Source organism: Danio rerio, chromosome 22 (assembly GCF_052040795.2).
Source record: "Danio rerio strain M-AB ecotype USA chromosome 22, GRCz13ab, whole genome shotgun sequence".
In the NCBI taxonomy this organism is placed as follows: domain Eukaryota; kingdom Metazoa; phylum Chordata; class Actinopteri; order Cypriniformes; family Danionidae; genus Danio; species Danio rerio.
Window position 1 is genome coordinate 4,272,885 of NC_141042.1, and position 22,116 is coordinate 4,295,000.

At 37.3% G+C, this 22,116-nt stretch overlaps 1 protein-coding gene and 1 long non-coding RNA gene across 2 annotated transcripts in view; both read right to left on the bottom strand.

Annotated features, from left to right (window-relative positions):
* The window catches only part of kdm4b (lysine (K)-specific demethylase 4B), an 814,203-nt gene that overhangs the window by 311,876 nt on the left and 480,211 nt on the right, over positions 1 to 22,116 (bottom strand). The gene's annotated exons all lie outside the window — the stretch shown is intronic.
* LOC101883897 (uncharacterized) lies at positions 986 to 9,505 on the bottom strand (the record flags this gene model as incomplete). The annotated part of the gene is given in 4 exon segments (NR_170326.1): positions 986 to 1,224; positions 1,799 to 2,463; positions 7,855 to 7,946; positions 9,288 to 9,505. It is a non-coding gene; the product is annotated as an uncharacterized LOC101883897 (long non-coding RNA).

Sequence of the window (22,116 nt, forward strand, 5' to 3'; positions counted from 1 at the left end):
AAACAACAACATTTCAGCTAGAATAAAAGTTTAGAATTTTTTTAAACACCATTTTAAGGTCATTATTATTAGCCCCTTTAAGCTATATTTTTCCGATAGTCTACAGAACAAACCATCGTTATACAAATAGATGTAAACAGGAAATCCAGAGTCGTGGTCGATAAAACAGGCAGATGGTCAAAAAGGCAGGCAGCAAGCAATGTAAACAAACAAAACAAGGTTCAAAAACAGGGAAGGCAAGGAAAACACGTCAATGTTCAGAAGCAGTATAACAAGACACAGCCACTTCTGTGTGCTTCTGTGCTGTAGACATAGTCCAGTAATCAGTCCATGAGCAGCTTCAGCTGTGCGAGTCTAATCAATAAAGATTTGGAGCAGGTGTGTGGTACACCGGTAGATTTGTAGTTCTACGAGATCTGTAAGTTTACCAGTGCTCTTTAAGGATAAGATCGCTGGTGATTGTGACAGGGTAATTAGGCAAGTTATTGTATGATAGTCTGTTCTGTAGACTATCGAAAAAATATATATAGTTTAAAGGGGCTAATAATTTTGACCCTAAAATGGTATTTAAAAAATTTAAAACGGCTTTTATTCTAGCGGAAATAAAACAAATAAGACTTTCTCCAGAAGAAAAAAATATTATCAGACATACTGTGAAAATTTCCTTGCTCTGTTAAACATCATTTGGGAAATATTTTAAAAAGACTAAAAATTCAAAGGGGGGCTAATAATTCTGACTTCAACTGTGTGTATGTATGTATGCATGTTTTGTTTAAAAGTAGAGATTAGGCTTTATGTGGACATATTTCTCATGTCTGTGAAGAAAGTATTTACTGAGATTTCAGTGCGTTTGCTGATCCCAAAGGATTAAAAAAAAAATGAAGCTGCAGAAACTGTCTTAAAGAGCATTACCCCCCCCCCCCCTTTTTTTTTTCAGCAGGGTGTGTTCACACCTCTAGTTTGGTAAAAGTCAGGAAAGTGAGTTTGTCCAGCGCTGTTTAGGTGGGAGTGTGGGGGGGGGGGGGGGGGGGGAGGGATGGCTTTGCATTAAAATGGGAGTTTCCGTTTGGGCACGTGCTGATTTTCACAGAGGCAAAACAAACACACAGACGCAGGGGAGATTGACAGTGACTGTGTTAACATGGACATCAATGCGTTTACATGGACATCTGCCGTGTGTCACGTGCTTTGTAGCCCGTACCTAGGTACCTAGGTGGCATATCAGTTACATTCCTGCATAAGGCATGTTTTTAGCGTGAAAATGTTACGCACTTCTTATCAAATTCATAAAACAATGGAAGATCAAGTTGCATGTGGTGTGGCTTTGCTCTATTTATCCAATATGTGTCCATATGTCTGAAATATCCTGAAGCAGCTGTACTGTTTTGTACGGTCACGTCGCGTGAGATTCCCGCTTTTTTTTAAGATAAATTTATATAACATTAATGAACATCAGTAACTTATTTAATGTATGTTCCTGTAAGAAAACATTGTAAATAATTGGAAATCCGGCGACCGCAATAATCAAACCCTTGGGAACAACTGTGGTCGGAACCAAAGTTCACAGGTCTGTGTTCCCTGAACTGCTATCAAGCGGTGGACGTCTTCATTCTGATTGCTTGCCGACGAACTGCATCATAGCTCATTAACATAAAGTTGACTTCATTTCAACTCTCCTCGACGCTCACGCCGGCAAAGACGCGCCGCGCTGCTCCTCGCCGCTTATCGCCGCCGGCTCTCATTGAAAATGAATGACTTCCGGCTACTTTGACGCTCTCGCCGCTTTCGGTGTGAACGTACGGTTAGACGATTCCCCATTCAAAACTACACGAGTGACACATCTTGTGTATTCTATAGTCTTTAATAATACACAACCAATTAAAATAGAATCAAATTCGAACGCAATCATAACCGAGTTCAGAGTGGCTGTGATTGACTGTCAGCTCCACCCCTTGAGCCTGCTCTTAGCCTCTCCTCCAGAGAATCATCAGCCTACAGCGATCACTGATTGGCTCTTGTGCTAGAAGGCGAGGTTTGTTTGCCATATTGCCGGCTACACTTCTCACCATTCAAAACTATACATATAGAGAGTGACACGTCTTATATATTCTAAAGCCTTCGATAATACACAATGAAAATGGAATGAATTGCAAATGGAAATCAATCACATTCAGAGTGGCTGTGATTGGCTGTCAGCTCAACTGAGGCTCCGCCCCCCGAGCCGCAGAGCGCTGATATGAGGCAGACCGCAGCCTCATTATCTTCACGAGTCTGTACAGAAAGTCTTTTCCTCCAGATCAGATGAGATCAGATGCACAGATACCTGCTGAAGTGCAGTCCGGGACGCCAGCCAGACCTACAACATTTATCAGCAGCAGGACGGAGGTCAGTGTGTGCGTCGTGTTCACACCAATGCGGATGTTGATCCACTGACCTCAGATCAGATGATTTCAGGACTCCGGTCTGAACACACAGAGAGAGAATTTAGCTAATGACTATTAAGATGATAAAGGTGCAAAAAGTTACTCAGAAAGGTCTGTTCATATAGTATGTGTCGGGTTTTTATGCACTAAACTGACATTTTGGATTATTTTTATTAGTTTTTGCTATTTTTAAGCACCGCACGCCATAAATAGGTGTTATACATGTGTTTTCATGTAAATATTTTAAAATCTATTTCACCCCTAACAACCACCTACTGTTCTAACCTCCAAGAACACCATAGAAAGCATTCAGAATACCCTAGTAACCAATTACAGTATTCCATAATAATCAGTTTATTTTTCAAGACATTAGATCCACCCAGAACACCCTAGCAACCGACTACTGTTGTAACCACCCAAAATACTATACAGACAGTTCAGAACGCCCTGGTAATCGCTCGTTGAACACCATAGTTAACTATTAGTATATTCTCTGAATTATTTATAACACCCTAGAAACCCCCAAAAACACCTTAGCAACCACCTACTGTTGTAACTACCAAGAACACCATATAAACCATTCAGAATGCCCTAGTAATCGCTTGTAGAACACCATAGTAACCTATAAGTATATACTCTGAATTATCTAAAACACCTTAGAAACCACCTAGAACCCCCTAGCAACCACATACTGTTAAAACTACTCAGATCATCATCAAAATAATTCAGAATGCCCTAGTAAAATCACTCATAGAACACCATAGTAACCTATTAGTGTACTATGAATAGTTCAAAACACCCTAGAAACCACCCAGTACACCCTAGCAACCACCTACTGTTGTAACCACCCAGAACATTATAGAAAGAATTCACAATGCCCTAGCAACCACTCATAAAATGCCCAAAGTAACCTATCAGTATATAATCTGAATTATTCAACACCCTAGACACCAACAAGAACACCCTAGCAACCACCTACTCAGAACACCATAGAAACAATTCAAAATACCCTAGTAATCACTCAAAAAATTCCATAGTACCCTATATATACCCTAACAATATATATTATGAATTATTTTAAAAACCCTAGAAACAGCCAGAACACCTTGGCAACCACCTACTGTTGTAACTACACAGAACACCATAGAAACAATTCACAATACCCTTGTATTCACCCATAGAATGCCTTAGTACCTCATTAGTATACTATACATTATCTCAAACACCCTAGACAACAACTAGAACACCCTAGCAACTAAATACTGTTGTAACTACCCAGAACACCATAGAAACAATTCAGATTGCCTTAGTAACCACTTATAGAACTCCATTCTATTACTAATCTATTAACGTATACTCAATTGTTTCAAACACCCTAGAAACCACCCAGAACACCTTAGCAACCACCTACTATTGTAAATACTCAGAACAGAATTCAGAATGCCCTAGTAATTGCTCAAAGAATGCCCTAGTAACATATGTGTATAATAGTAATTATTCAAAACACCCTTGAAACACCCAGAACACCCTGGTAACCACCTACTGTTGTAACTACCCAGAACAGAATATAGAAATCATTCAGAATGCCCAAGTAACTGCTCATAGAACCCGGAATAATTTTACACACCCTAGATGCCACTCAGAACAGCATAGCAACCACCGACTGTTGTAACTACCCAAAATACAATAGATACAAATTCACAATGCCCTAGCAACCACTCAATACGACATAGTAACCTATCAGTATATACTCTGAATTATTCAAAACACTTTAGAAACCACAGAGAACACCTTAGTTATCACCTACGGTTTTAAATTACCCAGAACACCATAGAAGCCAATCAGAATGCCCTGGTAACCGCTTATAGAACACCATAGTAACCTATTAGTACATACTCTTAATTATTTCAAAGACCCTAGAAACTACCCAGAACACCCTAGCAACCACTTTGTTGTAACTACCCAGAACACCATAGAAACAATTTAAAATATCCTAGTAATCACTCAAATAATACCATAGTACCCTAACAGTATATATTATGAAATAATTTAAAAACCCTTGAAACAGCCAGAACACATTAGCAACCACCTACTGTTGCAACTACACAACACCATAGAAACAATTCACAATACCCTTGTATTCACCCATAGAACACCATAGTACACTACACATTATTAAAAACACCCTAGAAATGACCCAGAACACCCTAGCAACCACCTACTGTGGTAACTACCCAGAACCTCATAGAATCAATTCATAATGCTGTAGCAATCACTCATAGAACACCAGAGAAGCCCATTTGCATATACTCTAAATTATTCAAAACATCCCAGAAACCACCCAAAAAACCCTAGCAACCCCTTACTGTTGTAACCACCCAGAACACTTTAGAAACTATTCAGAACAGCCTGGAACGCCATAGTAATCTAGAAACCAACACTGAAGTATTTTACTATAGAATGGTTCATATTTACTATACACATTGCTATAGTATTTTTTCCATCTGGGAATGCTAGTAAGCATTTGGATTCATGGACACGGCGCTAACGCTAATGCTAAGCGTCCAGCCGCATGAGCTCCCTTTTCACATCAGGCCTCTGGAAGGAAACTTAATTGCTGACTCCAAATGTTAATTGGATTTCATTATGTGTAATTTGGCTAGTTTCAGCTGAGGGAACCGCTAATAAAGACCGACAGTGAGCGGCGTTGAAAAGGCGGCGGTGATTATTATTTTGGCGCTTTGTGAGGTTGTCAGGCGCTAACAGAGTCTTAACCAACCCGACAATTTTACCCTAAAATAATAAACAGCTCATGACAAAAATAAGACAGACGAACCATCATTTAGAATTAAAGCGCTGAGGAGAAACAGCAGAATTAGATTGAATTAAAATGGCTAATGTTTATTAACCACCGCTGTTATTGCATGGCTAAATTCGTCCTCCACATTTTCTAATCATGTGGCGGATTTAAGCATTCCCACATGAAATTAATATACACCCAATAGAATACCCTAGTTACCAAATTATAGAATGCCATAGCAACCTATCAGTGTACTGTTAATAATTTAAAACAACTTTAGAAACAACTCAGTACACCCTAACAACAACCTACTGTTGTAACCACCCAGAACACCGTAGAAACAATTCAGAATGCAGTAGTAAGCACCCAAAGAACACCATAGTAACCCATCGGTAAACACCGTGAATTATTCAAAAGACCTTAGAAACAACCCAGTCCACGTTAGCAACTACCTTTTGTTGCAACCCCACAAAACACCATAGAAACCATTCAGAACCTCCTAGTAAGCACCAAAACAACACCATTGGTATATACTGTAAAATATCCAAAACACCTTAGAAACCACTCAGTACAACCTAGCAACCATCTACTGCTGTAACCTCCAAGAACACCATAGAAACCATTCAGAACACCCTAGTAACCACCCAAAAGAACACCATAATAACCCATCGGTAAACACCGTGAATTATTCAAAAGACCTTAGAAACCACCCAGTCTACCCTAGCAACTACCTTTAGTTGTAACCACACAAAACACCATAGAAACCATTCGGAACCTCCTAGTAAGCACTAAAACACCATTGGTATATACAGTGAAATATCCAAAACACCTTAGAAACCACTCAGTACACCCTAGCAACCATCTACTGTTGTAACCTCCAAGAACACCATAGAAAGCATTAAGACTACCCTAGTAACCAATTACAGTATGCCATAGTAACCGGTTTATTTTTCAAAACAGCTTTGAAACCACCCAGTATGCCCAAGCAACCGCCTACTGTTGTAACTACCCAGACCACCACTGAAACAATTTAGAAACACTAGTAACCACTTATAGAATGTCATAGTAACCTATCAGTATATACAATAAATTGTTTTAAACACCTTAGAAACCACCCAGTACACCCTAGCAACCACCTTCTGTTGTAACCACCCAGAATACCATAGATACCATTCGGAACACTCTAGTGTTCGCTCATAGAACACCATAGTAACCCATCAGTATATACTGTGAAACATTCAAAACACCTTAGTAACCATCCATAACACCCTAGTAACCAGATACTGTTGTACCACTCAGAACATCATAGACACCATTCAGAACACCCTAGTAATCACTCATAGAACGGAATAGTAACCTATCAGTATTAATATTGTTAAATATTCAAAACACTCAGAACACCCTAGCAACCAACCACAGTTGTAACCACCTCGAATACAGAACACATGGAAAGCATTCAGAATACCCTAGTAACCAATTACAGTATGTCATAATAACCTATCAGTATAATGTAAATTGTTCAAAACACCTTAGAAACCACACAGTACACCCTAGCAACCACCTACTGTTGTTACCACTCAGAAAACCATAGAAACCATTCAGAACACACCAGTAGCCACTTATAGAACACAATAGTAACCTATTGGTATATACTGTAAAATATCTAACACATTGGAAACCACCCAGTACAACCTAGCAACCACCTTCTTTTAGAACCCCCCAGAACACCTTAGAAACCACCCAGAACACCATAGTAACCACCTACTGCTGTATCCTCCAAGAACTGTACAGACACCATTCAGAACACCCTAGTAACCACTCAGAACGCAATAGCAACCTATTAGTATATACTGTGAAATATGCAAAACATCTTAGAAACCACCCAGAACACCTTAGCAACCACCTTCTGTTGCAACCACCCAGAATATCATAGAAATCATTCTGAATGCCCTAGCAAGCACTCATAGAACACCAAAGTAACATATAGATTGTTCAAAACACCTTAGAAACCACCCATAACACCCTAGCAACCACCTTCTGTTGCAACCACCCAGAATATCATAGAAATCATTCTGAATGCCCTAGCAAGCACTCATAGAACATCATAGTAACATATAAATTGTTCAAAACACCTTAGAAACCACCCATAACACCTTAGCAACCACCTATTGTTGTAACCTCCGAGACCACAATCAGAATATCCTTGTAACCATAAATAGTTTGGCATAGTAATCTTTCAGCACATCCAGAGAATCATCCAGAACATCATAGTAGTGAAATTTTTCACAGGTTAAAGCAACTACATCCTTCAGCAAATATACGAATGTAGTGATTATTATTATTGGGTGCTGCATTTAGATTTGAGCGATTTAATATTGAAAGTGTAGTGACTGAAATGATCCGAGCGATCAAGGTTTGACCTTTTACCACACCGCCATGCAATATAAACCAGAGAACAGTCATACAATCAAATGAGGCTTCAAGGAAAACGAGCACTTGAGCAAATATCATTGGTTAAACCCGACTTATTACTGCGTGGACTGTGCGATCTGTAAAAACACATTAGATCAGACCGCCGACAAGCAGGGACGGATGATTATGTGACATAGGGATCATTTGAGAGTATTTTACCTGCATATTCTGCTTTAATGCGACCACATGATGTGCTTTGAGATATTTCATAGGGTTTTCAAACAGGGGTCCGTGAAGGTACAACAGGGGGTCTGCGGATATATAACAAACAGAATTTGTGATGAGAATGAATATTACTATTTATCCTATATATTTGATATATACTGTATATGTAAATGTCTAAGTCTAATTCAAAAAGTCATTACTGGTTGCACAATAGAAAGTATTGACAAAGAAATGGCAAAATCCAACCTGATAATTTCAGGCAATTGCAATTTCTGTTTATTTACCAGCAAATTAAATAAACTATAATTTAATTAATAGGCTAAAATAAGATATGAACAAACAAAACAGACATTAACTAATACAAATTATAATAAATAAAACAAAATGGTTATCATTGAGCTTTTATTTCTTGTGTAATTTATTTAAAAATCACTAATCGTATATTTTGTACGTTTTATAGCAGATTATACATATTACTGTCATTACCGTCACAAACATTTTCAAGTTTGCAAATATTATATCTATATAATAAAATGTTACAATCAGAAAATAAATCTTAATATATAAATACAGTACTTATTTAAATCATGTACTATATGCAACATCTTTACAATTTTTATAGCAAAAAAATGGGAATATTTCCCAAATCATTACCGTCATGTCAAGCATTTTATGAACAATAACATTAGATTTAAAAACTAATTTAAAAGTATTGTAATCATTTAATTTATTGTGCAACATATTAATAGTTTTAGCAAAGAACTGTGGTTTCCAATATTGTTGTCATTACAGTCACATCATACATTCTCGAGTTTTAAATATTATAATTAAAATAAATAGTGTTACAATCAGCAAATTAAAAAATCTTAATATACCATATAAATACAGTACTTAAATAATGTACTATAGGCAACATATTTACCATTTTTATAGCAAAAACTGAAAATTTTTCGAATCATTACCATCATGTCAAGCATTTTACGAAGAATGACCATAAAATTGAAAAAAGTAAAGTGTTGCAATCATTTAATTTTTGCTTTGTCATAAAATATGATTAATATTAATTTTGTTAAACATATCAATAGTTAGACAACAGTGGTTTCCCAATATTGCTATCATTACCGTCACAAACATTTTCAAGTTAACAAAAATATTCTATCTATATAATAAAAGTTACAATCAGTAAATAAAAGAATTTTAATATATACAGTACTTATTTAAGTCATGTACTATGCGAAATATTTGCCATTTTTATAGCAAAAAATGAATATATTTCCCAAATCATTAGTCATGTTAAGCATTTTACAAACAATAATAACCGTAGAATTTACAATTGTAATTGTTGCAATCGTTCTTTTTTGCTTTGTCGAAAGATGTTCTTAAATACAAATTGAGCAACCATCAATAGTTAGTGAAAATTTCATTACCGTTTTGACGTGAACCCTGACAAGAGGAAGGGGGATCCAAATGAAGGTTTATTTTGCAGAGAATGGTCAGGCAGGCAACAGTCAAAGGAGCAATCAGATGTATACAGACAATCCAGAATTGTAGTCAAAGTAACAGGCAGTAGTCAGATGGCCGGCAGACACAGAGGGCGAGGAAACTGCATTGTAATGTTCACAGATACAAATAAACAAGTTTCAGCAACATGTCTGTTTGAGAGGTGTTTATATAGTCTGTGTCATTAGTCCTGAAAAACTTCAGCTGTGTCTGTTTGCAATCATGGGGATCTAGGCCAGGTGTGTGAATGGCGCATAACTGAATATGTAGTGCTTTTGTTGGCAGATTTGTAGTTCTCCAGCGATCTGCATGTTCACCAGCAATCTGCACAGGCTGGATCGCTGGTGATTCTGACAACCCTCACATCAAGCATTTTCAAGTTTTCAAGTTTTATATATATATATATATATATATATATATATATATATATATATATATATATATATATATATATATATATATATATATATATATATATATATATATAATAAAAGTTTTACAATCAGTAAATAAAAAATATTTATAAAATAAAATACTTATTTAAATCATGTACTATATGCTACATATTTGCCATTTTATAGCAAAAGATGTAAGTATTTAAAAAAAAATCTTTACCGTTATGTCAAGCATTTTACGAACAATACTAACAGTAGATTTAAAAATAAATTTAAAAACGTTTCAATTATTTAATTGTTTTTTTTTTCATAAAATATGTTCTTAAATATTAATTTTGTGCAACGTATCATGGGAAGTTGTTGCAAAAAAATTGTAGCTCCCAATATTACTGTCATTACCGTCACATAGAACATTTTTAAGTCTCCAAATATATATTTATATATATATATATATATATATATATATATATATATATATATATATATATATATATAAAATAAAAGTGTTATAATCAGTAAATAAATAAATTTTAAATTTCAATGCAACATATTTGCCATTTTTAAAGCAAAAAATGCGAAATATTTCCCAAATCATTACCGTCATGTCAAGCATTTTATAAACACTAATAACAGTAGATTTAAAAACAAATTTAAAAGTGCTGCAATTATTTAATTTTGGCTTTTAAATATGTTAAATGTGTTCCTTAATATTAATGTTGTGCAACATAAAAGTTATAGCAAAGAATTGTGGTTCCCAATATTACCGTCATATCATTGTGTCAAGCATTTTCTGAACAATAATAATCGTAGATTTAAAAACAAATTTAAAAGTGCTGCAATCATTTCATTTTTGCTTCTTGTTATAAAATGTTTTGTTAACTATTGCTATTGTGCAACATATCATAAATAGTCAGCGAAGAATTGTTGTGGCCAATATCACTGTCATTACCGTCATGTCAAACATTTTCAAGATTTTCCACAAAAAGTCAATATTTGCATATGACAAACTTGAAAAGTGAAACATAAAAATATAGTTTTAATTATCTTAAACAGCAATCATAATCTGACAGTGACATTAGGTGCCATTACCAATGCTAATGTCATTACCAAACTAGTCTCAAATTTGCGTTTTTTTTTTTTGCTTAATAAAAAAACAATTAGTTTCTGCTTGTATTTATGATTTTAAGATTAAATGACCAATAACTAGCTTACCTTAAGCTTAAAGCCAACATTTCCAATGAAAAACAAGTAAAGTCATTACCGTCATTACCACCACACCATCAATCAAAAATCTACTTTAAGCTCAAATTTTGTTCAATAAAAGTTTATGAATAAAATGATACATAAAATAAAGTTTTAAAATAAAGAAAGAAATATTGAGACTCTCACAAAAAGCCTATCTTTATACGCTTTTTACCCATGTCTCTGTGCGGTTAATATAATACATTCAGCACATACTTTAAAAAGCGTCAGTCACACATTATAAAGCCATAAAAGTAGGCGACAACCTCTCCTTTCTCATTCAGATCTCCGCACAATTCACTTCACTTGCTTCCTGACGGATCTCTGGCTTTTGTCTGAGTAATAGAATTATTGTAGCTTTGATAACAGCGGAGCCGAGTGCCATGAAAAGTGTCGTGACAAAGAGGAATTACAAAACGAATGGGAAAGGGAACATTCCTACCGTTCAGGCTCATCACCTCAATCAAAAAAAAAAACACACGCCAGGTGGAGGATAATGAAGAATGAGCACGTAAAAAAGAAAAAACCTTTCACTCTGGAGTTTTACAACGCTTCTCTCAAAGCGTTTCAATATATGACGGATATTATGAATATTAAATATATGCAAAAGGCGAATGCTCGTGTGGTGAAATGCATCACCTCCTCATTTACCACTAAGACAAGAGAGAGTATTAAAATAATGGGGATAAAGCATCTTTTTCACGTGTGTTCTTATTGAATTTACTTGCTTGTCATAGTATACAATTACGGTAATGTGTTGTGTAACTGTTTGAAATTAGAAAATAACTCCTTTTAAGCATGCAATAAGAGCAACCCAGGCTCATTCTAAATATGCACCTATATATACATTTCTGAAGAGCGCCAAATACGTCCCAGGAGCTACGTTTTTTGCAGTTTTTGTCTTCACGAATCCACCAGAGGCTTCTTTACATGCTTTTCGAGATCTCTTTCTGCTCTTTTCCACCAGAGGCCGCTGTCGACTGACCGATTGACTGACCCACCGTCCTCCTTGCCAAAACAAAATCCTCCTTCCAAAACAAAACCTCCTCCTTCCCTAAACCCAACCAACAGACAGGCTTCTGTCTTACCTGCTTTCTGGAACCGTTCTTCGCTGGACTCAAACCCTGTCACCGATGTCGACTCCACGCCACATCAAAAGTTCGCCAACATACATAGTGAGCCGCTGGAGAAACTGAAAACAGTGCAAAAGCCGTCCATATGGAGATAAGTGCACTCAAAACAATGATATGTTGGATTTAATTAACTTTTTATGTCAACAGGTTCCACGTAACCAAGTTAAGTTACTTTAAAGAAAGAATATTTATTTGAGTGAACTTAAGTTAGTTACATAACGGTAATGTAATGTTGTTCAGTTCAATCAACACAACATTTATAATTAAGCTTTAATTTATTTACACTGTTAAAAAAATCTGTTAAATTTACGGAAATTTTCTGTAAAAATACTGAAGTTTTATAGGACTTTTTAAATTTACAGAAAATAAGCATATTTCATCAACTGATACAATGCTCAGTTCACAAAAACGTAAAGTCATTTAATGCACTAATGTGTTCATGTGTGTTTACAATTAGCAAACAGCTTTTTTTTTTACAGCATTAGTAACTACACAGTTACCTTTAAACAAAAGAAGATGCAGCACAACATCAGCTATCCTTAGTTCATATTGGACTTGTGCACAGATGCTACTATCCTCCACAATGGCGCCCCGTAGCATTCATTTTGAAGACGAAATGCAGCCATATGTATTTTGGCTAAATAATTAGCAATCTCCAGAAATGTATATAGGGCTATGTTTTCTGAATGAGCCTGTTGGGAAAAGGGCACATAAACACCTGAAAAAAAATTATAACTTTGAATCAAAAGCTCCAACATAACTTTATTGTTCATTGTTTCAATTCACTTTGATTCAGTAAATTTGCATATTTTCATTTTTATATGATCCGCTCATAAAACTTGGCCACAAACGGGTCTCCCAAACAGACCATGACCCTAAGCATACTGCCAAATTAGTTAAAATGTGTTTAAAGCACAACCGAGTGAATGTTTTGGAGTGGCCATCACAAAGCCCTGATCTCAATCCTATAGAAAATCTGTGGGCAGAGTTGAAAAAACTTGTGCGAGCAAGACAAATCTGACTCAATTACAACCAATTCTGTCAGGAGGGATGGGCCAAAATTCCTGCAAACTATGGTGAGAGGCTTGTGGAAGGAGACACAAAACAGTTGACCAAAGTTATACAGTTTAAAAGCAAAGCTTAAAAATACCAAGGAAATGCGTGTAAACTTTTGTCCGTCTAAAAATAAATAAAAAATTCTCTCAATATTCTGGCATTTATCAAATGTAAATCATTTAGGTCAGTAATTTTCAAACTTTTTTCATCAAGTACCACCTCAGAAAAGATTGTTCCTCCAAGTACCACCATAATGACCGGTATTGAAATACAGTAGCGTAGTAGGCCCAGTAAAACAGCTGCAGCTCTGCACAGTTTAAAAACGTAGTAAATTAACTGCTATTATTAAGAATATTTATTATTATCAGCCACTTTAAACATTATAAATAGTAACATTAAGACTGTACTCTGCTTATATGTAAACAAACAAACAAAATGTAATGTCAACGTTTAAATTAATGTGCTTTTAAAGGTTCATTAAAAATGGTAGGTTACTGTCCTTAAAAAGAAAAGAAAAAAAACTGCTGTACTTAAATGTAAAGTGTTAACCTATAGTATCCTATTTATTAAAACCTGGAAATGTTGCTTGGACCTCATAAATAGGCTATGGGCCCTATCATACACCCGGCGCAGTGTGGCGCAAGACGCGGCGCAATAGACTTTTGGCAGTTTAAGCTTGGCGCAAGAGTTGTTTTGAGGCGTTTCGCTACGCTGTTTAAATAGCAAATGCATTAGCGCTCATTTGTGCACCCATAGGCGTTCTGGTCTAAAAAGGAAGGCGTTCTGAGGTGGACCGCTGGCGCGTTGCTATTTTGAGAAACTATAATAGATTTTTCATTAGACCAAAACAAACCCGGTCTAAACTCCGGCGCAGAGTTGCGCCTCACTTACACACTGCTTAATACGCACAAGAGAGCAATAGGCAAATATCTTTACATATGAAAAAAATTAAATATTAAGGATATTATAAGTATAGATATAGAATATAAATATAAAGGATTTAAATATTACAAAACATATTATTTTCTAGCCTACATAAATATGAAAAATCACTGCTTTTATGTCTTCTTCATCTCGGGAGGCTTTTTCAGTTCATTCATAACAATTTGCTTTTGTATAATGTTATTATTATTAGCAGTATTATTTATTATATCCATATTTATATTTGTTTTATTAAAAACAAGCTTAGATTTGCCCACCTGTCAGGTTTTAGACCATATGGGGCATGGCAGGTGTATTTGGAAATAATTCAGTATTTTGACCACACTTGGTTATTAATGTTCATTTATTCGTTTGCTAGAAATTAGAACTGAATTTAGAAATAGTTTTGAAACAAATCTTTGCGCCTAACAAACGAAATTAATTATTTATTGGCTAATTGATGTCTGTGCGTAAAGGTTTCCCTATCCAAGAGTGAAAGTGAAAGTAATCCATTATCTCTCATTCTCGCGCAGTAGATGCTCTGTTTAACTGTTTTCTGTTAAAAAACTGCCAACTGTTAACTGTTTGCTTGTGAAATGCTCATTTTTTCCACTTAGACTTCCTTTGCGTCCTGTAAATGCGCTCTTGGCGCGACGCAGCTGGCTCTTAAAGGGAATGGGAGATGAGACTCTAATTGGTTTATTCTCAAAACACACCTATAACTCATTAAGAAAATAAACTCAACCCTTTTAGACCATGTGCCTTGGCGCAAAGCGCATTTCCCGTCCGTAAATTTGCAAAAATGCGTTCTGACAATGCGTTTACGCCCTGCGTTTTGCACTCTGCGCATGGACCGTCAAAATAGAGCCCTATATGTCATCATATTCATATTCAAACCATTTTTGATAAATTTTGAAATATATGTTGCTTGTACATGACATGTAGGATTCCTCTGCGTACCACTAGAAGGAAGCCTGCGTATCACTAGTGGTACACGTACCACAGTTTGAGAACCACTGATTTAGGTAATCCTAGCAGACCTAAAATAGTAAACGTTTAGTATGATTTAACATCAGACATTTTTTAAAAATGGTTATGTTCCTTTTTTAGAGTGTATGTAAACCTGTTGGTTTCAACTGTAAATATCACTGTGATATTCATTAAATACGAGAATTAACATGTGCACAGATGAATTCAGGATGAAATAGGAGCAGCGCTACATAAATATAGCACTATCGGCATGCAAATAATACATCTTTCTCGTATTTTCCCATCAAAGATGCAAGGCCGTGCAACACAGTCCAGCTGAAAGGCATGAATGTTTCAGACGTCTTTTATGCTAGCGAGCGGTCAGAGAGCAATCGCACTGAGATCAGACGGCGGACGGCGCTTCACTCTCGACTCTTCAAAGAAGCCGTGGTCTAAAAATACCCTCAGTGTCGAGCAGAGATTGAACAGAGACGCCTGCTGTTCTGATCTTTCGCTCGACATCAACACCTACACGAGAACAGTCGCACACACGCATGTGAACCGAGATGCCTGGGCTTGTCAGCGCGTCCTGATCAGACGGGTTCATCAGTGTGTGTTACTGCGAGGACGGAAGAAAGAAAATAAAACAACGAGTACTGGAGCAGATTAGCTCGCATGAAATCTCTTCCCTGAATATCCTCAACTAGCCTTTCCCGGAATGAGCGTGTTTGGCTGAATTAAACAACGCAGACTAGAACTACAGTACAACAAGTGCATAACTCACAATGCTGTGGTAAGATGGTTGCTAGGGTGATGGTATTCTGTTGCTAGGTGGTTTGATTCAGTAGAATGTGTAAACTGGATGCAGAAATAGAATTGAAAGGTCACACATATATTAGTTTTTAATTATTTCTACATGGAAAGATGAACGCAAAGATGGTTTTATCTTAAGATGGGGTCACTTTTGTGAAATCTGAGCTACATTTTTGGAAAACAATAAAATCTATAGCAGTGAATTATTGTTAACACTATCCGCTTGTTAAGTGTGACGTCACGCGAAACGGCTTCCGGGTCCAAGCGCTCTTTTCAACTGAATGGGGAGAATCATGAAATGGAAATAATAAATGTTTACAAAGCGATTTAATGCTTTCGAAAATCACGATCGCACTATATATGTCCATGCCTAATATCTGATGGCCAGAAAGTCATTCATTTTTTATAAATTGTTAAAGTTTTGGTATTTGTTATGCAGCAAGGCCAGAGATTGTTGTGTACACAATGATTATATATAAAATTAACTTTAATGTGTGATAGGAATAAAACGTGATCATAAACGAATGATTTCTCTACTCAAATGAATGGCGGCTTGGACCCGGAAACAGTATTACATACGTCACCACTTAACAAGCGGATACAATCTTAGAAATAAAGGCACGTGAGCTGTCACTGGGGTGGTTCTTTTCCAAAAGGTAAACATTTGTACTTGAAGGGTCTACATTGGTACCTCAAAATTATATATTAGTACCTAAAAATTTTAGGAGGAACACTTTTGTAGTTTTTAGGTACCAATATTTATCATTGAGGTATTAATATGGACCTTTTAGCTACAAATTTGGACCTTTCTAAAAGCTACCACCTCAGTGACAGATCACTGAGGTTATCAGTCAATACTGAAGCAATTAATATTACTACAATAAATACTGTCCCACGGAGGAATCTGATATATGACATACACGTTCATTTGAATTTCACATGTATAAAATATGTCATGTATGCAACATATATCTTAAAATATTGTAAAAATGACTGCCTCTCTATATTTTTGTAACCATTTGAATTACAATTATGTACATATACGTTAAGCTATAATTTTATTTGTCCCTATATTACACACAAACACACACACTAATATATATATATATATATATATATATATATATATATATATATATATATATATATATATACACACACACACTCACAAGCCATTTTATTTGGTACACCTTACTAGTACTGGGTTGGACCCCCTTTTGCCCTCAGATCTGCCATAATCAGGTGGCCCACAGTGTGGTGTTCTGCTGCTGTAGCCCATCTGCCTCAAGGTCGGACGTGTTGTGTGTTTAGAGATGCTCTTCTGCGTACCTCGGTTGTAACGAGTGCTTATTTGAGTGACTCTTGCCTTTCTATTAGCTGGAACCAGTCTGGCCATTCTCCTCTGACCTCTGCGGCCACAGAAATGCCACTCACTGAGTGTTTTAACATTACGGTCAAACAAAATCCAAAACGAAACAGCTCTGTTTGAAAACATAGCCAAACTTAAGTCTGGTTTATCACAAAGTTCAATTTCTTTAGCCACACCCAGACCTTGGGGGATGGGGAGAGGGTATGTTTGGGGGGTTTTGCCTATAGGGTGCCTTTTAACCCCTTCCACAGTGCCCCGACGAGGTCGGGCGACGAGGTCGGACGAGGTCTATAAACTAGAACCGCAGCAGCTTCAGAGATCAATGATTAATTTCCAATAATAAGCGATGAGAATTTTTTTTCAACAATGAATCTCTCTTCTGACAAGGAAAAGAAGACACTGGACATATAATAATAGTTAAACCACTGAAGTCACACAGGCTGGTTTTAGAGGGGTTTTGGCCATTTCCAGCCTGATCTTAGCCAGGTTTTGGCTGGGCTCCCAGCCTGGCTAGGCTGGTCAACTGGTTTTAGCTGGTCATCTCCCAGCCTGACCAGCTAAGACCAGGCTGGAAACCAACCTGGAAATGGCTAAAACCCCTCTAAAACCAGCCTGGTCGACCAGCTAAAACCAGCCAACCAGCCTAGGCTGGTTTAAGCTGTTTTTTTCAGCAGGGTACCCCTACCTCTTCAGGAAGGGCTAAGACAGGGGTGGCCAACCCTGTTCCTGAAGAGCCACCTTCCTGCAGATTTCAGTTGCAACCCATATCAAACACACCTGCCTGTAATTATCACGTGGTGTTCAGGTCCTAATTAATTGGTTCAGGTGTGTTTGATACGGTTAGCAACTGAAATCTGCTGGAAGGTGGCTCTCCAGGAACAGGGTTGGCCAGCCCTGGGCTAAGAGGTAGAATTGGGAATGGGCCTAACTCTTTAAATCACCACACAATTTCAGCGTTTGTCAAAAACTGCAGGTTTGAAATTTTCACAAGGGTTGTAAGAGAAAAAAAAATCTGACATTCTAGATTCAGACGGCTATAAAATCACCAATTCCCCTCCCAGTAAATAATGACGATCCCTTATATCCCCCTTGAGAAACAGACAATATCCGAATAAGGCTTTTGTCCTTTTATTTCACCCCGTCTATGACAGTCATCCGATCAGAGCTCTGTAAAAGATGTAATTGCATGAGACTGATGGATGACGAACAAGGAAATGTCTACAAATAGACCTTCTGTATGTTTCCACAGCAATCTGAGAGGTCATTACCAGTGAAGAGCCCTCAACCCCACAACCATTAATGCTAAAAACTACTTCCAAGAAGCAAAGCGTTCCAATCCCTCTCCATCCCGCCGGCCATTGAGTGCCGCGGTATCTAGCAGTAATTAGGAGAGCATTAGATGAAACTGACAGAAGACGCGCAGACTCCTGTTTGACCCCCAGAATAACTGATGAAATCTCGCATCAGATCCCAAGCTTGCGTCCGCCTCCGACAGCTGTACCTAACCGACCCGTTTGATCCGGTAATTGACTCGGAGGTGATAAGAGAGACAAATACAGCCGGTGGAGGAGGAGGACGGATGGAGGCCTTGAGATTAGAGGGATTTGATTTCCTGTAGGGCCTGTAGCGTGTTGTATCCTTCGTCTAAAACATGCCAAAACAACAATCAATAAATCATTTATTCACTCAGCTTTGGCTTCCTCTCTATTTAAGAGGTCGCCACAGTGGAATGAACCACCAACTATTCCAGCATATGTTTTTATTAGCAAATTCCCTTCCAGCCGCAACCCGATATTGGGAAACACCCATACACACTCATACACTACACTCCATTTTGTTAATTCAATAGTGCATGTGTTCGGACTGTGGGGAAAACCGGAGCATCCGGAGGAAACCCACGCCAACACGGTAGAACATGCAAACTACACACAGAAATGCCAACTGGTCCAGCTGGGACCTTGCTGTGAGCCACCCTCATTTAATAATTGGTACAACGTAAATTATGACCAGGGCCAGATGGAATCTGCGGACGTTTTTTGCTATTTCTGCGGAGAATTTTGGTAAAAATCTGCAGATTTCTGCAGAATTATTTTGGGAGTATCCAGCGGAGTATTATCACTAAAACCTTAATATATTAAATAAAAAGTAATAAATTACTGAATAAAAACTGAATAAATTCAGATTTACACATTTACTCAAGTAAATAAACAGAATTATTAATGGGCTAAAAATCTGCAGAAATCTGCGGAATTCTGTGGAAAATCTGCGCGCGCAGATTCCGTGTGGGAATAATTATGACACACATATGTGTACAATTAAATTATTTCGACAATTATTTCAGGAGCAAAGTCCATTTTTGAATCACTAGCTAGGTTCCCGACATTTTGCGTTTATGCAAATTTTTAAGTATCTCGTGGGAAACGAGTAACAGAAATGTCTTAATTCGTAAAATAATTTTTACGCTCGCTAAGGTAGATTTTGACGTGCAAAAAAGGGTTAATGTGACTGATGGGAGATTGAAATACATTAGTTGATACTTGCCTTGTTTACTGTTGGTTGCTAGGTTACCAATACTACAGTCAGCCACTATAACAACTTAGTAGAAATGCACGTAAGAGGTTTTTTTCTTTGCAAACTTTAAAAATATTTGCTTTATGTTATTATGTTAATACTAACTAATGAAATCAAACAACGCTATCTCATGACAATTCGTACACTGTTGATTTATTGGCTAATTCGAATGAATTCATACAATCGGATTCGTACAATTTAGTATGATTTGCTTTTCCCCCAGTGATGGTTGGGTTTAGAGGTGGGGTTTAGTGCCATGCCACCTTTTTATAAATTTACGAGTTTTGCATGACTGAACTCGGATCTATTTATACAAATTAACCACTAAACTTACAAAACGTAAAATAGTTATGTTTCCTCGTGATTGCTTATATTTTAATTACTTTAAGGATTTTACTTAACTTACAATTAATCTTAATCTCCTAATTTAGACAACCAGATTGTTTTTTTAATTATTGCAGTTCAAAACATAACTACTTGAATAATAAAGTATATTAATAATAATACTCGATAATTATGCTTGGTTCTAATTGGCTGATAAGGTGTGTCGTTATTTTCAGATATACTCACCGCTAAAGTAGTTCCGGCAGATTTTGGTCACATTATAGTTTTATATTACTGTGCTGAATAATTTATCGCACTTATCGCAAAGATTATGCAACACAGGCTCATTCTGAAAACGTAGTCCTGTGGACGCTTCTGGAGACTGGAATTATGTAGCCGGAGGAACATATGGCCGCCTTTTTTATTCTTTTAAGCGAACGCTATTGGGCGGTATGACGGCGTTTCTTTTAGCGCTTACCGGCTTACCTCCATGTGGAGGGCTTTCCCGCTGTTTGTTGAGTACGTCGACGGACTTGAGACGCAGTTTTTGATTTCGGCAATCCATGAGAGGCTGCCGTGTGCACTTATTCGTATCGCAAATATCTCTTGTGAGTGCTGTTCACACACGCGCTGTTCTCACGTAAACCCACCAGAGGCTGCTGTCGAGCGACCAGCTGTCTGACTGAATGATTGACTGTGCGACCGGCCAATCGACTGACCCACCCTCCTCTTTCCCTAAACCCAAACAAATTTACCGATTGACCTGCCCACTAACTTACTTCCCTAAACCCAGCCAACGGTTTGCAAAGGTCGTCCAGAAAAAGAAAAGCCCTCGTCTGATTTTTACTACATTTTTGGATTTTACCACATTCTCACCCTGTTATGAACGTTTTTGTCCTACCTGATTTCTGGAGCCGCTCTTCTCAGGACTCGAACACGATCATCGTGGTCAGCTCCTCTCTACGTCTCAAGTCCACTGACGTACACAACTAGCTAACTGGACAAACTGGTTGCAGCGGGAAAGCCCTCCACACGGAAGTAAGCGGTCAGCCGGTAAGCACGAAAAGGAACAGCGTCACACCGCCCCGTATCGTTCGCTTGAAAAATTAAATGCAGTCATACGTATCTCCAGCTACATAATTCGAAGTCTCCAGAAATGTCCACGGGACTACGTTTTCAGAATGAGCCTGTGTTGGTATCGCTGCAGCCTGGAGACCTCCAAGTGGGAGGGATTACACGGCAAATAGATTGGTTGACCTCTAAGTGGGAGGGATTTAAACCACAAGTAGGTCGGGCTTTGGTGGTGTAGGTGGAGCAGATATTAATAAAGCACAACAGGTTAGTTTGAGGTTGGGTTTAGGGTTAGTGTAAAACAGTCGTTCTCAAAGTGGGGGTCACGGAGGGGATTCGCGTAGGGATTTCCAAACATCAACATTTTATTAAACTATTAGAATTAACATAATTTATACATAACCTACTGGAGAACAAAATAGTAGTTAATAGTAACATTGTTAACATGTTAATAATAAACATTAAAAAACAACATGCAACTAAAAAGCCATCAGCCTTTCAAAATGCAACCCTCAGGGGTAATTTTGTTACATTAAAGACACAGCAACAGCATCAGACATTGATTTTATGGCACCAGGTTAAACTTTCTGACACCTTTACGACACTCGCATACATTAAAAGTAAACACAGGCCACAACTGAACATGGAGGATGGTCTCTGAGTGGCGTTCTCCAAAAATAAACGATGAATAGACTTGTGTGCAAGGTTTATATATTTATAACCACTTTAGAGGATAATGAGGGTCGCAAGTCACTGGTATTGTTATTTTGGGGGTCGCAGGCTAAAAAGTTTGAAAACTCCTGGGGTGGACTTTAATAAAACACAACAGGTTACTGTGAGGTTGGGTTTAGGGTTGGGGTAGGTTTAGACATTCATAAAGCACAATATCGGA